This window comes from Aegilops tauschii, chromosome 5, assembly GCF_002575655.3.
Source record: "Aegilops tauschii subsp. strangulata cultivar AL8/78 chromosome 5, Aet v6.0, whole genome shotgun sequence".
NCBI lineage: Eukaryota > Viridiplantae > Streptophyta > Magnoliopsida > Poales > Poaceae > Aegilops > Aegilops tauschii.
This window is the reverse complement of record NC_053039.3, coordinates 253,262,010-253,277,481: the sequence shown is the minus strand read 5'-3', so window position 1 is coordinate 253,277,481 and position 15,472 is coordinate 253,262,010.

Sequence of the window (15,472 nt, the reverse complement as noted above, 5' to 3'; positions counted from 1 at the left end):
ATGTGCGTCTGCTCGGCCCGTTGGACAAAAGAAGCCTGTATGGAAGGCCTTGCTTATGAGGGCCCGAGCTGCAGCATGATGGCCACCAAGACCAGCATGTATTTCAGCCAGGAGCTGCCGTCCCTCCTCTTCGGAGATGCATCTTTGAAGGACTCCAGTAGTACTTTTCTTGTAGAGTTCACCTTCGTGAACTTTGTAGGCCTTAGAACGTCGAACTATGCGACGGGACTCATTCTGGTCATCAGGGAGTTCTTGCCTATTAAGGTAGGCCAGGAAGGGTTCGATCCATGGAGCAATGACGACCATGATTACATGGGCTGAAGGTGTCATTTCGGTGCCCGAGCCCCCAATGATATCAGGATTGTGTTTGGCAGCTGGGGGTATGATCGGCTCCGGACTCGTATTTCCGCTCTATTCCTGCCATACCATGGATGGCTTGAAGAGCCTTTCCACAAAGGTGTTAGGTGGGACGGGGTCGCGCTTAGCGCCCATTCGAGCAAGGATGTCCGCTGCCTGATTGCTGTCTCGAGCAACATGATGGAACTCGAGCCCCTCAAACCGAGATGCTATTTTGAGTACGACGTTTCGGTATGCCGCCATCTTTGGGTCTTTTGCATCGAATTCTCCATTTATTTGGGATATTGCAAGGTTCGAATCCCCATGCACCTCTAGGCGTTGGATGCCCATAGAGACCGCCATTCGGAGACCATGTAGTAGTGCCTCGTATTCGGCCGCATTGTTGGAGTTCGTGTACATGATTTGTAACACGTAGCGGACTGTGTCCCCCGTAGGGGATGTCAAGATGACGCCGGCTCCCAGTTCGGCTAACATTTTAGAGCCGTCGAAGTACATGGTCCAGTTGGAGTATGTGTTGTACTCTCTAGGGAGTTCGGCTTCCGTCCACTCGGCGACAAAGTCGGCCAGCACTTGAGATTTAATAGCTCGGCGTGGCCTGTATGTTATTTTGAATGGTAAGAGCTCGATGGCCCATTTGGCTATGCGGCCGGTGGCATCTCGATTATTTATGATGTCATTGAGTGGTACTTCGGATGCCACCGTGATCGAACACTCTTGAAAGTAGTGCCATAGTTTCCGGGATGCCATGAAGACCGCATATGCTATCTTTTGATAGTGCAGGTATCGAGATTTGCATGGTGTAAGGACCGCCGATACATATTACACTGGTTTCTGGATTGGGAATTTGTGTCCCTCTTCCTCTCGTTCAACCACGAGTACGGTGCTCACTACCTGGTGAGTCGCAGATATATAGAGCAACATAGGCTCGCCAACACTTGGTGCGGCTAGGATTGGGTTGCCTGCTAACAAGGTTTTTATTTCTTCCAATCCAGCTGTAGCCGCGTCCGTCCATTCAAAATGGTCGGTGCATCGGAGCAGTCGGTAAAGTGGTAGCACCTTTTCTCCCAATCTGGAGATAAAGCGGCTCAAGGCTGCCATGCACCCAGCTAATTTTTGGACCTGCTTTAAGTCTGTTGGTGTTGACAATTGTGACAGGGCTCAGATTTTGGCTGGGTTCGCTTCGATTCCTCTATTGGAAACAATGAACCCGAGCAGTTTCTCGGCTGGAATGCCGAAGACACATTTTTTCGGATTGAGCCGTATGTCATATGTTCGGAGGTTGTCGAATGTGAGGCGTAGGTCGTCCACCAATGATTTGACGTGTTTAGTTTTGATGACCACGTCGTCCACATATGCCTCCACTATTTTGCCGTTTTGTTTTTCCAGGCATGTTTGAATCATGCGTTGGTAAGTGGCGCCGACGTTTTTTAGCCCGAAGGGCATAATGTTAAAGCAGAAAGGCCCGTACGGGGTAATGAATGCCGTTGCGGCCTGGTCGGACTCCTTCATCTTAATTTGATGGTATCCGGAGTAGGCGTCGAGGAAACACAATGAATCGTGTCCTGCAGTTGCGTCAATAATTTGGTTAATGCGGGGCAGCGGGAAGGGGTCTTCAATTAGGGTAAGCCTTATTGAGGTCTTTCAAATCGACACAAAGGCGCCTTGATTTATCCTTGTTCGGCACCATGACCAGGTTCACTAGCCAGTCCGGGTGCTTGATCTCTCTAATGAACCCGGTCTCAAGTAGTTTAGCTAGCTCCTCACCCATAGCTTGCCGTTTGGGTTTGGAAAATCGCCGCAGCGTTTGCTTAACTAGTTTGAACCCCTTTATTATGTTGAGGCTATGCTCGGCTAGTCTGCGTGGGATTCCGGGCATGTCCGAAGGATGCTAGGCAAAGATATCCCAATTCTCGCACAGGAACGCTCGTAAGGCGACGTCCGCCGTCGGATCCAGCTGTGCTTCAATGGACACTGTTTTGTTAGGATCCGTCGGGTGTACTTGAAATTTGACTATTTCATCTGCTGGTTTGAAATAAGTGGATTTGGGCCTCTTGTCGAGGATTACATTGTATTTGTCCACTGTGGAACGCAGAGTGGTTAATTCTTCAGCCACAAAGGCCTCGGATGGTGCCTCGAGGGCCAAGGATGCGGTTTTGTTTTCGGCACGGAGTGCTATATCCGGATCGCTAGTGATAGTGATTACTCTGTTGGGCCCTGGCATTGTAAGCTTCATGTACCCATAATGGGGTATGGCTTGGAAACGTGCGAAGGCGTCCTGCCCCAAAAGGGCGTGATATCTACTATTGAAAGGGGCCACGTGGAAGAGCAACTCTTCGGACCTGTAGTTATCAGGTGTCACGACCGATTTTTCAATAAAATATTTATTGAGAGACCAATCCCTTTTACGGACCAGTAAAGAAGAATTCCTTCTCACTGGTAGACGATATCTTGGTCACAGAAGAAAGAATACCAGGAGTACTGAATATAATACAAGGTTGAGCGGAGACTGCTCAACAATTTATTACATGAACGCCGATAAAACAGAACGGCGGATAGGGTGGCATGACTACTAACTCACGATAACGACGGTGGTGGAAATATCACCGCGAAGTGGGTGATATGACTCCTGAAAACTACAGCTCTTCGAGCGTCGGAGTGAGGCTCGAGGAGACTTATTGCGGGTGGCGGAAGCGTATATAAAACAAGTGACCAATATCCGGGATCGCACATGACTGACTGGGACTCCTCTAGGCGTCGGACGCACTATCAAACTCTTCATCCAAGAGATCGCCTTCGTCAACATCTGGCCAAATCAACAAGCCAGGTGAGTACCATGAAAGTACTCGCAAGATAGTTCGGACATAAGATATAACAAATGTAAACATGACGCATATGAACAGATTAACAAGTGCGTTCAGACATAGAGATAATAATGCATGGGAAAATAACAGAGAAGTCGGGCGGTAGTCCTCCCGAAATCCCAAAATAAATACTGGGTGCCAAACGAGGGTCTGAATGACTCCTCGAGAGGAAACTGCAAGAATAATAATGCCGCAGTCGGGCGTCAGGGCGACACCACATAAAGGGCTTATAAAAGGAAATAAAAGATAGTGCATGCCACAGTCGGACGTCTGAGCGACATCACATAAAGGGCTTATATCAAAAGTAAATAATCAATATGCCACAGTCGGACGTCTGAGCGACATCACATAAAGGGCTTATATCAAAAGTAAATAATCAATATGCCACAGTCGGACGTCTGAGCGACATCACATAAAGGGCTTCATAACTTAACGTCTTATTAGCTCAAGAATTTAAATCATATCCAGAGAATAATCGGGCATGAGATAAACAACAGGGTTAGTCCATCCACAGGAGTAACGTTCAGCTAAGTCTACTACTCATGCTCGCTTACCGGAACGAAGAACAAACCACGAGGACTTGACATAGATATGGATACACTGATCACGATACTTGACCACGGATACGATGACTCGAAAGGATTTGACTCTGCAGAGTTTGTACTTTAACCACAGCCAACGGATTTCAGTAGTCACGGGGACTAGTTCCGTCTATGGTGTTTTGGAAGAAACACGTCTAACCAGTACACACCCATTCAACATTCCGAAGCCAGGAATCACCCTCGGCAACGTTCAAGAAAAACCTTGAGACGGGGAGGCTACAACCTCGCGTAGCATGGGATCAAAATTTCTATACGCGCGCTCTAAGGGGTGCCCCCCTCTCGGTCCCAACCGGAAACACCCATGCCCCCTGACCGGATGACTGGCTTTAATCCAGGGCCATGGAACCATCATCCCGGCCCCTCTGTTTGGTGTGTACACGGAAAGAGGTTACCAACTTACTAAACCGCATTCTGGCAGAAAACATGTGGTAGCACGGAAGGGGGAAAAACGATAACGTGACTCCGTCCACGTTAACGTCAGAAATTAACGGATGACGTAAGGCTGGCATGCTACAACAGTACCACCTTACTGCCCTTCATGTCACCACATGACTAGGCCATCTCTCATCAGAGATCACCGCAACTTTGGAACACACGGGTAGTTGCCTCACATGCAACGAGGTGCTCACCGATACTCGTATGCCATGCACAACCTTTCACGCAATCATGCAAACACCTATCATATCAAAGGTTCAAACATGCTTGCCTGGATCGGAGAAGTCGGAGTCTAGCTCGGCGAATTTCGCGGCTCCGTCACCTCTTCCGGAACCTACGGTATAGCGAAAAAGCATACTAACGTGAAAACCAACGCGTGCATAAAAGTTGTTCCAAATTTTTTCAAATAAATCCCATAAAAAACTAGACAAAATTTTAAGACTGTCAGAAAAAGAATCACTCAAAAATCACTTTTTATTAAAAAGTTATAAGGGTTTCTGTCCAGGGACTCATCTGTAATGAAACAGAAAATTCCAGGGGTTTAACTGAGAAAACAGAAAATGGTTCGAATAGAAACGCGCAAGCCCACAGAGAAAACGTACTCTGCCCGAAGGCGTCAACAGAAAACGGTTCGCGGGGAAAGAAAGAGAGGCTGACGTGGGGGGTCCACATGTCAGGTTTGAAAGACCTCGCCGGCGCCCGAAGGCTGCGGTGGTCGCCGGCGTCGAACCACGGCGAGTCAGGGAGATCGGAGTGTACCAAGAGTATCAGCGTGTCCTTCCGCGTCGGTGGTGGTGGACTTGGGCGTCGGGGAGCACCACGTCGACGGCGACACTTTCTCCGGCGGACGGCGGCTCGGGCGATGGTGGGGAACTCCGGTGGTGTGCTGCAAACTTCTAATTGAAGCGCGGGTCAGAAGGAGGGATGCACTAGAGAGCTACTGGCAAGAGATGGTAGGCAGAGGTGCACGCACGGGAGCGAATCGAGCTGGATCCCGTGGCGGGTCGCGGCGGCCGGAGTTGAGGAAGGAGACTTCCTCGGGGCTCTTCCAGTGGCTAGGCAGGGTCTTGGTGGAGTGTAGAGGTGGTGTGGGTACTAGCTGGAGCTCGGGGCCTCTATTTATAGGCGGCTCGAGGGGTGGCTGTGAACGGGGTTGCTCCGGCGAGCAATTACGGCGAGGCAGCGGCTTGGCAAGGGGTTTAGGTGGCCAGGCAGCATCAGTGAGGTGTACTGGTGCCGTTCCCCCGCTAATCCTGGTCGGTCTTGGCGTAATGGCGCCGGTCCACGGTGGGGTGGCCGCACGGGCACGACGGCGGCAGAGAGCGCGCTCCGCGCCCAGCGGTTCATGATGAGGGTGGCAGCGTGCACTGGGGAGTGGAAGACCACGCGGCGCTCTCCGGTGGCTTGGGCGGCGCTGGGTGGCGCCGTCTGCGCTGCGCCTCTCTCTGGCGGCCGCAAAGCCGCCGCCGGCGTCGGTCACGGGGCGACGCACCTCCTCCAGCTCGTCGCCGACGCCCGCAAGCATCCAGGCGCTCGTGCGGTGCAGAGGACAAGGGGGAGGGGACAGGGAACACGGCGACACCGGGCACTGGCGAGATCGACAACGGACACTGAAGAAACGACAGTGGTTCAGCCACTGTTAACTGAATTTGACTGAACCTGATATTGACAGTGCTCTGAAGGTGTTCGATGAAATGATTAGGTATGAAGAAAAATTTTCCTGGAGCTGGGGCTTGGTGAGGTGACCACTCAATGCACCCAGAGGCTGCCTGATTTTACTCAGAATTTTTGGAGAAAGATTTGAATGAATTTCATCAAATTTGGCAAATCTGGTCCAAACTTGCAGCAAGTATAGTTTGAAAAAGTTGAACTGGAGACTAGTGGATCTTCATGGATCTTGGTTGAGGGTTCAAAGGACTAGGAAGGGAAAAAGGTTTGGGGGCAAAAATCAAAGCAGAAAGAGTAGTTCCTTTGTAAACCTCCAATGATCAAGATATAAGGTAGAAATTGTTTTGATAAGAAATAAGTGGAAAATAAAAATATAGAGAGGTCCAACTTGCTGGATTTGAAGTAAATCATGATCCAAAGATAAGGAAAGGTTTATGAGAGTGGATTAGCACTAAGGTCATGGCAAGAGGGATTTGTTGAAAGTGGTGAAGGATTATTCCAAAAGCTATAGAGTATTTTCAAAGAAATTTTCAAAAGACATTTTTCCCAAGTGAAAAGCATTTTGGCTTGAGTCCAAAATAAAAAGCAAGAACCTCCAAGACCAAAAACAAGTCTTGGGTGAATCCAAATAAAACTCTTGCCATAAAAAAAATATTTTGAAAGGGAGGGTTCTTTTGAAGAAAAATTTAAATCACCTCCCTCAAGTCAAATAATTTTTTTGAAAAATCCAAATAAAATTTTGGGTGTCACAACACCTACCCCCTTAGGAAAAATCTCGTCCTCGAGATTTCTGCTGATTCTCAAATAGATATGGGTACTCTGCCTGAAGAAAATCTTCCCTTTCCCATGTAGCTTCATCCTCGGTGTGGTTGCTCCACTGAACTTTGAAAAATTTAGTTGTTTTCTGACGGGTCCTCCGTTCAGACTCTCCCAATATCTTTACTGGTCGTTCTCTGTAGGTGAGATCTGGTTGCACATCAATGCTCTCATGAGACACATGCTTTTTTCCGGGTTACTCACACATTTTCTCAATTGTGAGACGTGGAATACGTCATGGACGTCTGACAGCTCCTTGGGTAAGTCTAGTTTGTAGGCCACTGTGCCTCTTCGTGCCTCTATACAAAATGGCCCGATAAATCTCGGGGCTAGCTTCCCCTTAATTTTGAACCGTTGCAGGCCCCTCATAGGAGACACTCGTAGGTATACAGAATCACCGGGTTCAAAGCTGACCTCACGATGTTTTTGATCGTAGTAGCTCTTTTGTCGGCTCTGCGCTGTCTTGAGTCTGTCCCTGATCTGCTTAACTTTCTCCTCAGCCTCCTTAAGCATGTCTGGGCCGAAGATACGGCTGTCACCTATTTCTGACCAATTCAGTGGGGTACGACACCTCCGCCCGTACAATGCTTCAAAGGGTGCCATTTGCAAGCTGGCTTGGTAACTGTTGTTGTAAGAAAACTCGGCATATGGCAAACTCTCTTCCCAACTGGACCCATAGGTGAGCACACAGGCTCTCAGCATATCCTCTAGGATTTGGTTCACACGTTCCGTTTGTCCATCAGTTTGAGGGTGGTACGCTGTACTGAAGGCTAGCTGCGTGCCCAGAGCTTGTTGCAGGTGATCCCAAAATTCGGAGACAAATTGTGTGCCTCGGTCGGATATTATAGTCTTTGGGACTCCATGCAAACAAACTATACAGGAGAGATAAAGTTTGGCCAGTCTTTGTGTGGAGTAGGTAGTCTTCACGGGAATGAAATGAGCAACCTTGGTTAGTCGGTCTGTGATGACCCATATGGCGTCATTTCCGCGTTGTGATCGGGGTAGTCCGACGATGAAGTCCATTCCTATTTCATCCCATTTCCACTCCGGTATCCTGTTTGGCTGGAGTAGCCCTGCTGGCTTTTGATGCTCGGCCTTGATGCGTTGACATGAATCGCAACAAGCAATAAATGCGGCTATATCCCTTTTCATACCGTGCCACCAAAATCTTTCCTGCATGTCTTTGTACATTTTGGTTCCTCCAGGGTGGATTGAATATGGGGTGGTGTGGCTCTCGGTTAGGATTTGTTGCTTGAGTTCCTTAATGTTCGGGACGCAAAGTCTGTCCCCGTACCATAATATTCCTTCACTGTCTGTGACGAACTCTGAAGCCTTACCAAGGTTCATTTTCTTCCTTATACCTTCGATGCTGGGATGTCCCTGTTGAGCCTTCTTAATTTGTTCCACTAGGGTGGGCTGTATCTCCAGATTTGATACGGTGCCCTCAGAGACTAACACCATGTTGAGCCTAGCGAACTCTTGCTGAAACTCAGGCCTCAAGTTTTGCGGACCGTCGTTGTCCGGGCTGGGGTTTCGACTAAGGGCATCAGCCACTACATTTGCTTTCCCTGGATGGTAGTGAATGCCGACATCATAGTCCTTGACCAATTCCAACCAGCGTCGTTGGCGTAAATTTAGCTCTCGCTGTGTGAAAATATATTTGAGGCTCTTATGGTCCGTATATATTTCACAGCGATTTCCCAACAGAAAGTGCCTCCACTCCTTGAGTGCATGTATGACTGCTGCTAGCTCCAAGTCATGTGTTGGGTAATTTTCCTTATGTTTTCGCAGCTGCCTGGAGGCATACGCGACAACTTTGCCATCCTGCATTAGTACACATCCGAGGCCTTTTCGGAACGCGTCACAATATACTTCAAAACTCTTGTGTATGTCTGGCACGGTTAACACCGGTGCGGTTGTTAGCTTCTTCTTAAGTTCTTGGAAGCTTCTCTCGCATGCTTCCGTCCATACAAATTTCTTGTCTTTCTTGAGCAACTGTGTTATTGGTTTTGCCACAGTGGAGAATCCTTCAATAAATCTTCTGTAATATCCGGCCATTCCCAGGAAACTCCGCACATCTGTAACGTTGGCGGGTGGCTTCCAGTCAAGTATGGCTTTGACTTTTTCTGGGTCTACGTCCACGCCTTCTTGGTTCAATATATGGCCTAGGAAACCAACCTGCCTTAGCCAAAACTCACACTTGCTAAATTTGGCGTACAACTGATGTTTCCTTAATTCTCCCAAAACAATTCTGAGATGCTCAGCATGCTCTTCTGGTGTCCTTGAGTATACCAGAATATCGTCGATGAACACCACAACAAATTTGTCCATGAATTTCATGAACACTTTGTTCATGAGGTGGACGAAATATGCGGGGGTGTTTGTTAGACCAAAAGGCATCACTGTGAATTCATATAATCCGTATCTGGAGGTGAATGCTGTTTTAGGGATATCTTCTGTCCGTACTTTCAATTGATGATATCCTGATCTCAAATCAATTTTTGAGAACACCTTGGCTTGTGCGAGTTGGTCAAACAAATCATTTATCCGTGGCATCGGATATTTGTTTTTGATGGTGACCATATTGAGAGCTCGATAGTCTATACACAGTCTCAGTGTCCCGTCCTTTTTCTTGGCGAACAACACTGGCGAACCCCATGGTGAGGAGCTGGCTCGAATAAATCCTTTGTCCAATAATTCCTTTATCTGCTTCTTCAACTCCACCAATTTTGAGGGTGCCATTCTATAAGGTTTCTTATAGATGGGAGCGGTGCCAGGTGCTAGTTCGATGCTGAATTCTATCTCTCGGTCTGGTGGCATGCCTGGCAGTCCTTCAGGAAATACGTCAGGAAACTTGCATACCACTGGAACTTTTCTCAGTTCTGAAATGTCCACTTTGTTCAGTTTTGGTTGCCGTGACCGTGGCCTTTCTTGGGCTGTAACCTTTATTGTCTTGCCATGATGGTGAGTGAGAATCACGGTCCAATTGAAACAGTCAATGAATCCTTTGTTGGTGGTTAACCAGTCCATCCCTAAAATGACATCCAGTCCTTTATTTTCCAACACGATGAGATTTGCTTGGAACTGTAGTCCTTCGAACTCAATGATTACTCCTTGGCAGTAACTCTGAGTGATTTGCTTATTTCTGGGGGACTTGATGATCATAGATTTTTCCAAGGGAATTATCGGAAAACCATGTTGCAAAACAAAATTCTTCAAAACGAACGAATGGGAAGCTCCAGAATCAAACAAAACCGTGGCAGGTACTGTGTTGACAGGGAACGTACCGAGCACGATGTCTGGGGCATTCTGCGCTTCTTCTCTGGTCACATGGTTCAGGTGACCCTTCCTGTGGTTGTTGTTGGGATTGAAATTGTTGCGCTTGGGGGCTGGATTATTCCCACCATTGTTTGGCTTGGGGGCCGAGTTCCTCGGCTTTGGGCATTGTTTAGCATAGTGCCCTTCTTCACCACAAGCATAGCAGGTGACCCCTGGACGGTACGTGAACTCCTTGTCCCTGGCATGAAACAGTCTGACGGGCCTTAGATCAGCAGTCGTGGATTTCCTTGCTTCTGTCCTTGGAACCTCAGTCTTGCTTCGGTTGTTGCGAGCAAGAGTCGTCTTGTCCCTCTTTCTCTTACGGAGATCTTCCAGACTACGGCGCTCATTCTCCAAGGTAATGGCCTTGTCAACCAGAGTTTTAAAATCCGGGAAAGTGTGTACAACCAGTTGGCATTTTAGTGCCGGTGCCAGGCCGTCCAGGAATTTTTCCATCTTCTTGTTCTCTGTCATGTGCTCGTCGTAGGCATAACGAGATAGCTGGGTAAACTGACCATTGTATTCTGTCACTGACATGCCTCTTTGCTTGAGATCGTCAAATTCTCTCTTCTTGATTTTTATGATGCTCCTGGGGATGTGTGCCCCACGAAAGCCTTCCTTGAATTCTTCCCAGGTGATGTTGTGTTCACTGGGATGCATGTGTAAGAAGTTCTCCCACCATGCTGCAGCTGCTCCAGTAAGGTAGTGTGGTGCATAAAGCACCTTCTCATTATCTGAGCACTGAGCAATAATCAGCTTCCTCTCGATATCACGAAGCCAGTCATCGGCTTCCAGCGGCCTATCAGTGTGAGCAAAAGTTGAAGGGCGAGTCTTCTGTAACTCAGATAACTTGGAATGTGGTTGATAGGGTTCACGGTGGTTTCCCATATTGATGACATGATTCATCATCTCTTGGTGCTGTTGCTGGCTTTGTTCGAAGAGACGGCATACTTGAGACAAGGCTGCTTCGCTGTCTTGTTGACTGGACTGTCCCTGAGTGAAGTTGTTGCTAGTCTGTGTCCCATAAAATTCTTCTGGCTGATTGGGCATGGAGCGAGTCCACGGGCGAGACATTTTTCCAGTCTGGGGTATTATTTTGCAAAACCCATGAAAAGAACTGTGTGGCACAAGGAAAATCTTGCAAAGGCAACAATTTAAAAGACCTCAAGGTTTTCAAGAAAACATAAACGATTTTGCACGGAGAAGAACTGCTTAGCATATATCTTACACGCGAAAAGCAAACACACGATACAGCACTCAGGATGTGCGTACACAATCCTGACATGTTATTTAGACTAGCCTACTCCTCCGGAAAGCAGCGAACACACTAATACAAACTAGCGTACAGATAAAACACATCATACAAGCAGACAAAACGCGCGGCTACTCGGCGCTCTCAGTCGGAGATGGTGACGATGTCCTTCCCCTTGCCGAGGGCAAGACTCAGCGGTGCAGGAGATTCAACCTCCACCTCCTCTCTAGCTGGCTCCTGGCGCGTAACACTGCGCTGCGGTGATGGCGCGGGGGCGACAGGTGGCAGTGCGGGTGCGGCAGGCGGTACAGCTCTGACTGGAGTAGGAGCGATGACTCTGTCGAACTCCTCAGTTGTAGGCAGACGGCGAGCAGTGGCCAAAACGGCCGGTGCATAAGAGGCTGAAGACGAGAGGAATGTCAGAGGCGGTGCTGTGAGGAGAAGCTCCTTCCTGCTGGCAGGACCGCCCCGGACTAAGTCCATGCGGGCAGCCACAAGATCGTCCACGAGGTTGTCGAAAGACTCCTCCAGAGCCTTGAGATACTCCACAACCATCTCGATGGCTTCATCTCGTTCTCCCCGATTGCAGGCGAATGCATAGTGACAAGTATATGGCACATGGCATGGGAGGTAGCGGTAGCGACGAGTCTTCATCATAGGAAGGATATCCCGAAGACGAGCTATCGCCTCACGGGCAGCCATCTGCATGGCATGCCTCTCTGTAGGCATGGCCCTTCCCACAAAACGGAAGTGGCGAGATGCAGAACGTCCCCCCTTGAATTGCACCACGGCTTGGTGCATAGACACGTCGTCGCTGAGCTTGTGCTGATAAAGCGTGAACTCCGGACGAGTCGCTGGCCCGATCGCGAGCTTGGTGATGGAGACGAGGAGTTTGACAAACCCCTCGGGCACGTTCGTGAACACTCGAGTCTCACAGTCGCTGCCAGCCATCTACAAAAGTAGGCAAAAATTCTGAGTAGTCATGTCATAAATTTATGATGACCAACAGAAAATAGCTACAATTTCAAAATGCTGAAAAAGCACAAAAGACGCTAATAACCGATTAGCGATCGCACCTAGTGGCTTCCTACAGTCAGCCTGGCTCTGATACCAAGCTTGTCACGACCGGTTTTTCAATAAAATATTTATTGAGAGACCAATCCCTTTTACGGACCAGTAAAGAAGAATTCCTTCTCACTGGTAGACGATATCTTGGTCACAGAAGAAAGAATACCAGGAGTACTGAATATAATACAAGGTTGAGCGGAGACTGCTCAACAATTTATTACATGAACGCCGATAAAACAGAACGGCGGATAGGGTGGCATGACTACTAATTCACGATAACGACGGTGGTGGAAATATCACCGCGAAGTGGGTGATATGACTCCTGAAAACTACAGCTCTTCGAGCGTCGGAGTGAGGCTCGAGGAGACTTATTGCGGGTGGCGGAAGCGTATATAAAACAAGTGACCAATATCCGGGATCGCACATGACTGACTGGGACTCCTCTAGGCGTCGGACGCACTATCAAACTCTTCATCCAAGAGATCGCCTTCGTCAACATCTGGCCAAATCAACAAGCCAGGTGAGTACTATGAAAGTACTCGCAAGACAGTTCGGACATAAGATATAACAAATGTAAACATGACGCATATGAACAGATTAACAAGTGCGTTTAGACATAGAGATAATAATGCATGGGAAAATAACAGAGAAGTCGGGCGGTAGTCCTCCCGAAATCCCAAAATAAATACTGGGTGCCAAACGAGGGTCTGAATGACTCCTCGAGAGGAAACTGCAAGAATAATAATGCCGCAGTCGGGTGTCAGGGCGACACCACATAAAGGGCTCATAAAAGGAAATAAAAGATAGTGCATGCCACAGTCGGACGTCTGAGCGACATCACATAAAAGGCTTATATCAAAAGTAAATAATCAATATGCCACAGTCGGACGTCTGAGCGACATCACATAAAGGGCTTATATCAAAAGTAAATAATCAATATGCCACAGTCGGACGTCTGAGCGACATCACATAAAGGGCTTCATAACTTAACGTCTTATTAGCTCAAGAATTTAAATCATATCCAGAGAATAATCGGGCATGAGATAAACAACAGGGTTAGTCCATCCACAAGAGTAACGTTCAGCTAAGTCTACTACTCATGCTCGCTTACCGGAACGAAGAACAAACCACGAGGACTTGACATAGATATGGATACACTGATCACGATACTTGACCACGGATACGATGACTCGAAAGGATTTGACTCTGCAGAGTTTGTACTTTAACCACAGCCAACGGATTTCAGTAGTCACGGGGACTAGTTCCGTCTATGGTGTTTTGGAAGAAACACGTCTAACCAGTACACACCCATTCAACATTCCGAAGCCAGGAATCACCCTCGGCAACGTTCAAGAAAAACCTTGAGACGGGGAGGCTACAACCTCGCGTAGCATGGGATCAAAATTTCTATACGCGCGCTCTAAGGGGTGCCCCCCTCTCGGTCCCAACCGGAAACACCCATGCCCCCTGACCGGATGACTGGCTTTAATCCAGGGCCATGGAACCATCATCCCGGCCCCTCTGTTTGGTGTGTACACGGAAAGAGGTTACCAACTTACTAAACCGCATTCTGGCAGAAAACATGTGGTAGCACGGAAGGGGGAAAAACGATAACGTGACTCCGTCCACGTTAACGTCGGAAATTAACGGATGACGTAAGGCTGGCATGCGTCGGTGGTGGTGGACTTGGGCGTCGGGGAGCACCACGTCGACGGCGACACTTTCTCCGGCGGACGGCGGCTCGGGCGATGGTGGGGAACTCCGGTGGTGTGCTGCAAACTTCTAATTGAAGCGCGGGTCAGAAGGAGGGATGCACTAGAGAGCTACTGGCAAGAGATGGTAGGCAGAGGTGCACGCACGGGAGCGAATCGAGCTGGATCCCGTGGCGGGTCGCGGCGGCCGGAGTTGAGGAAGGAGACTTCCTCGGGGCTCTTCCAGTGGCTAGGCAGGGTCTTGGTGGAGTGTAGAGGTGGTGTGGGTACTAGCTGGAGCTCGGGGCCTCTATTTATAGGCGGCTCGAGGGGTGGCCGTGAACGGGGTTGCTCCGGCGAGCAATTACGGCGAGGCAGCGGCTTGGCAAGGGGTTTAGCTGGCCAGGCAGCATCAGTGAGGTGTACTGGTGCCGTTCCCCCGCTAATCCTGGTCGGTCTTGGCGTAATGGCGCCGGTCCACGGTGGGGTGGCCGCACGGGCACGACGGCGGCAGAGAGCGCGCTCCGCGCCCAGCGGTTCACGACGAGGGTGGCAGCGCGCACTGGGGAGTGGAAGACCACGCGGCGCTCTCCGGTGGCTTGGGCGGCGCTGGGTGGCGCCGTCTGCGCTGCGCCTCTCTCTGGCGGCCGCAAAGCCACCGCTGGCGTCGGTCACGGGGCGGCGCACCTCCTCCAGCTCGTTGCCGACGCCCGCAAGCATCCAGGCGCTCGTGCGGTGCAGAGGACAAGGGGGAGGGGACAGGGAACATGGCGACGCCGGGCACTGGCGAGATCGACAACGGACACTGAAGAAACGACAGTGGTTCAGCCACTGTTAACTGAATTTGACTGAACCTGATATTGACAGTGCTCTGAAGGTGTTCGATGAAATGATTAGGTATGAAGAAATTTTTTCCTGGAGATGGGGCTTGGTGAGGTGACCACTCAATGCACCCAGAGGCTGCCTGATTTTACTCAGAATTTTTGGAGAAAGATTTGAATGAATTTCATCAAATTTGGCAAATCTGGTCCAAACTTGCAGCAAGTATAGTTTGAAAAATTTGAACTGGAGACCAGTGGATCTTCATGGATCTTGGTTGAGGGTTCAAAGGACTAGGAAGGGAAAAAGGTTTGGGGGCAAAAATCAAAGCAGAAAGAGTAGTTCCTTTGTAAACCTCCAATGATCAAGATATAAGGTAGAAATTGTTTTGATAAGAAATAAGTGGAAAATAAAAATATGGAGAGGTCCAACTTGCTGGATTTGAAGTAAATCATGATCCAAAGATAAGGAAAGGTTTATGAGAGTGGATTAGCACTAAGGTCATGGCAAGAGAGATTTGTTGAAAGTGGTAAAGGATTATTCCAAAAGCTATAGAGTATTTTCAAAGAAATTTTCAAAAGACAT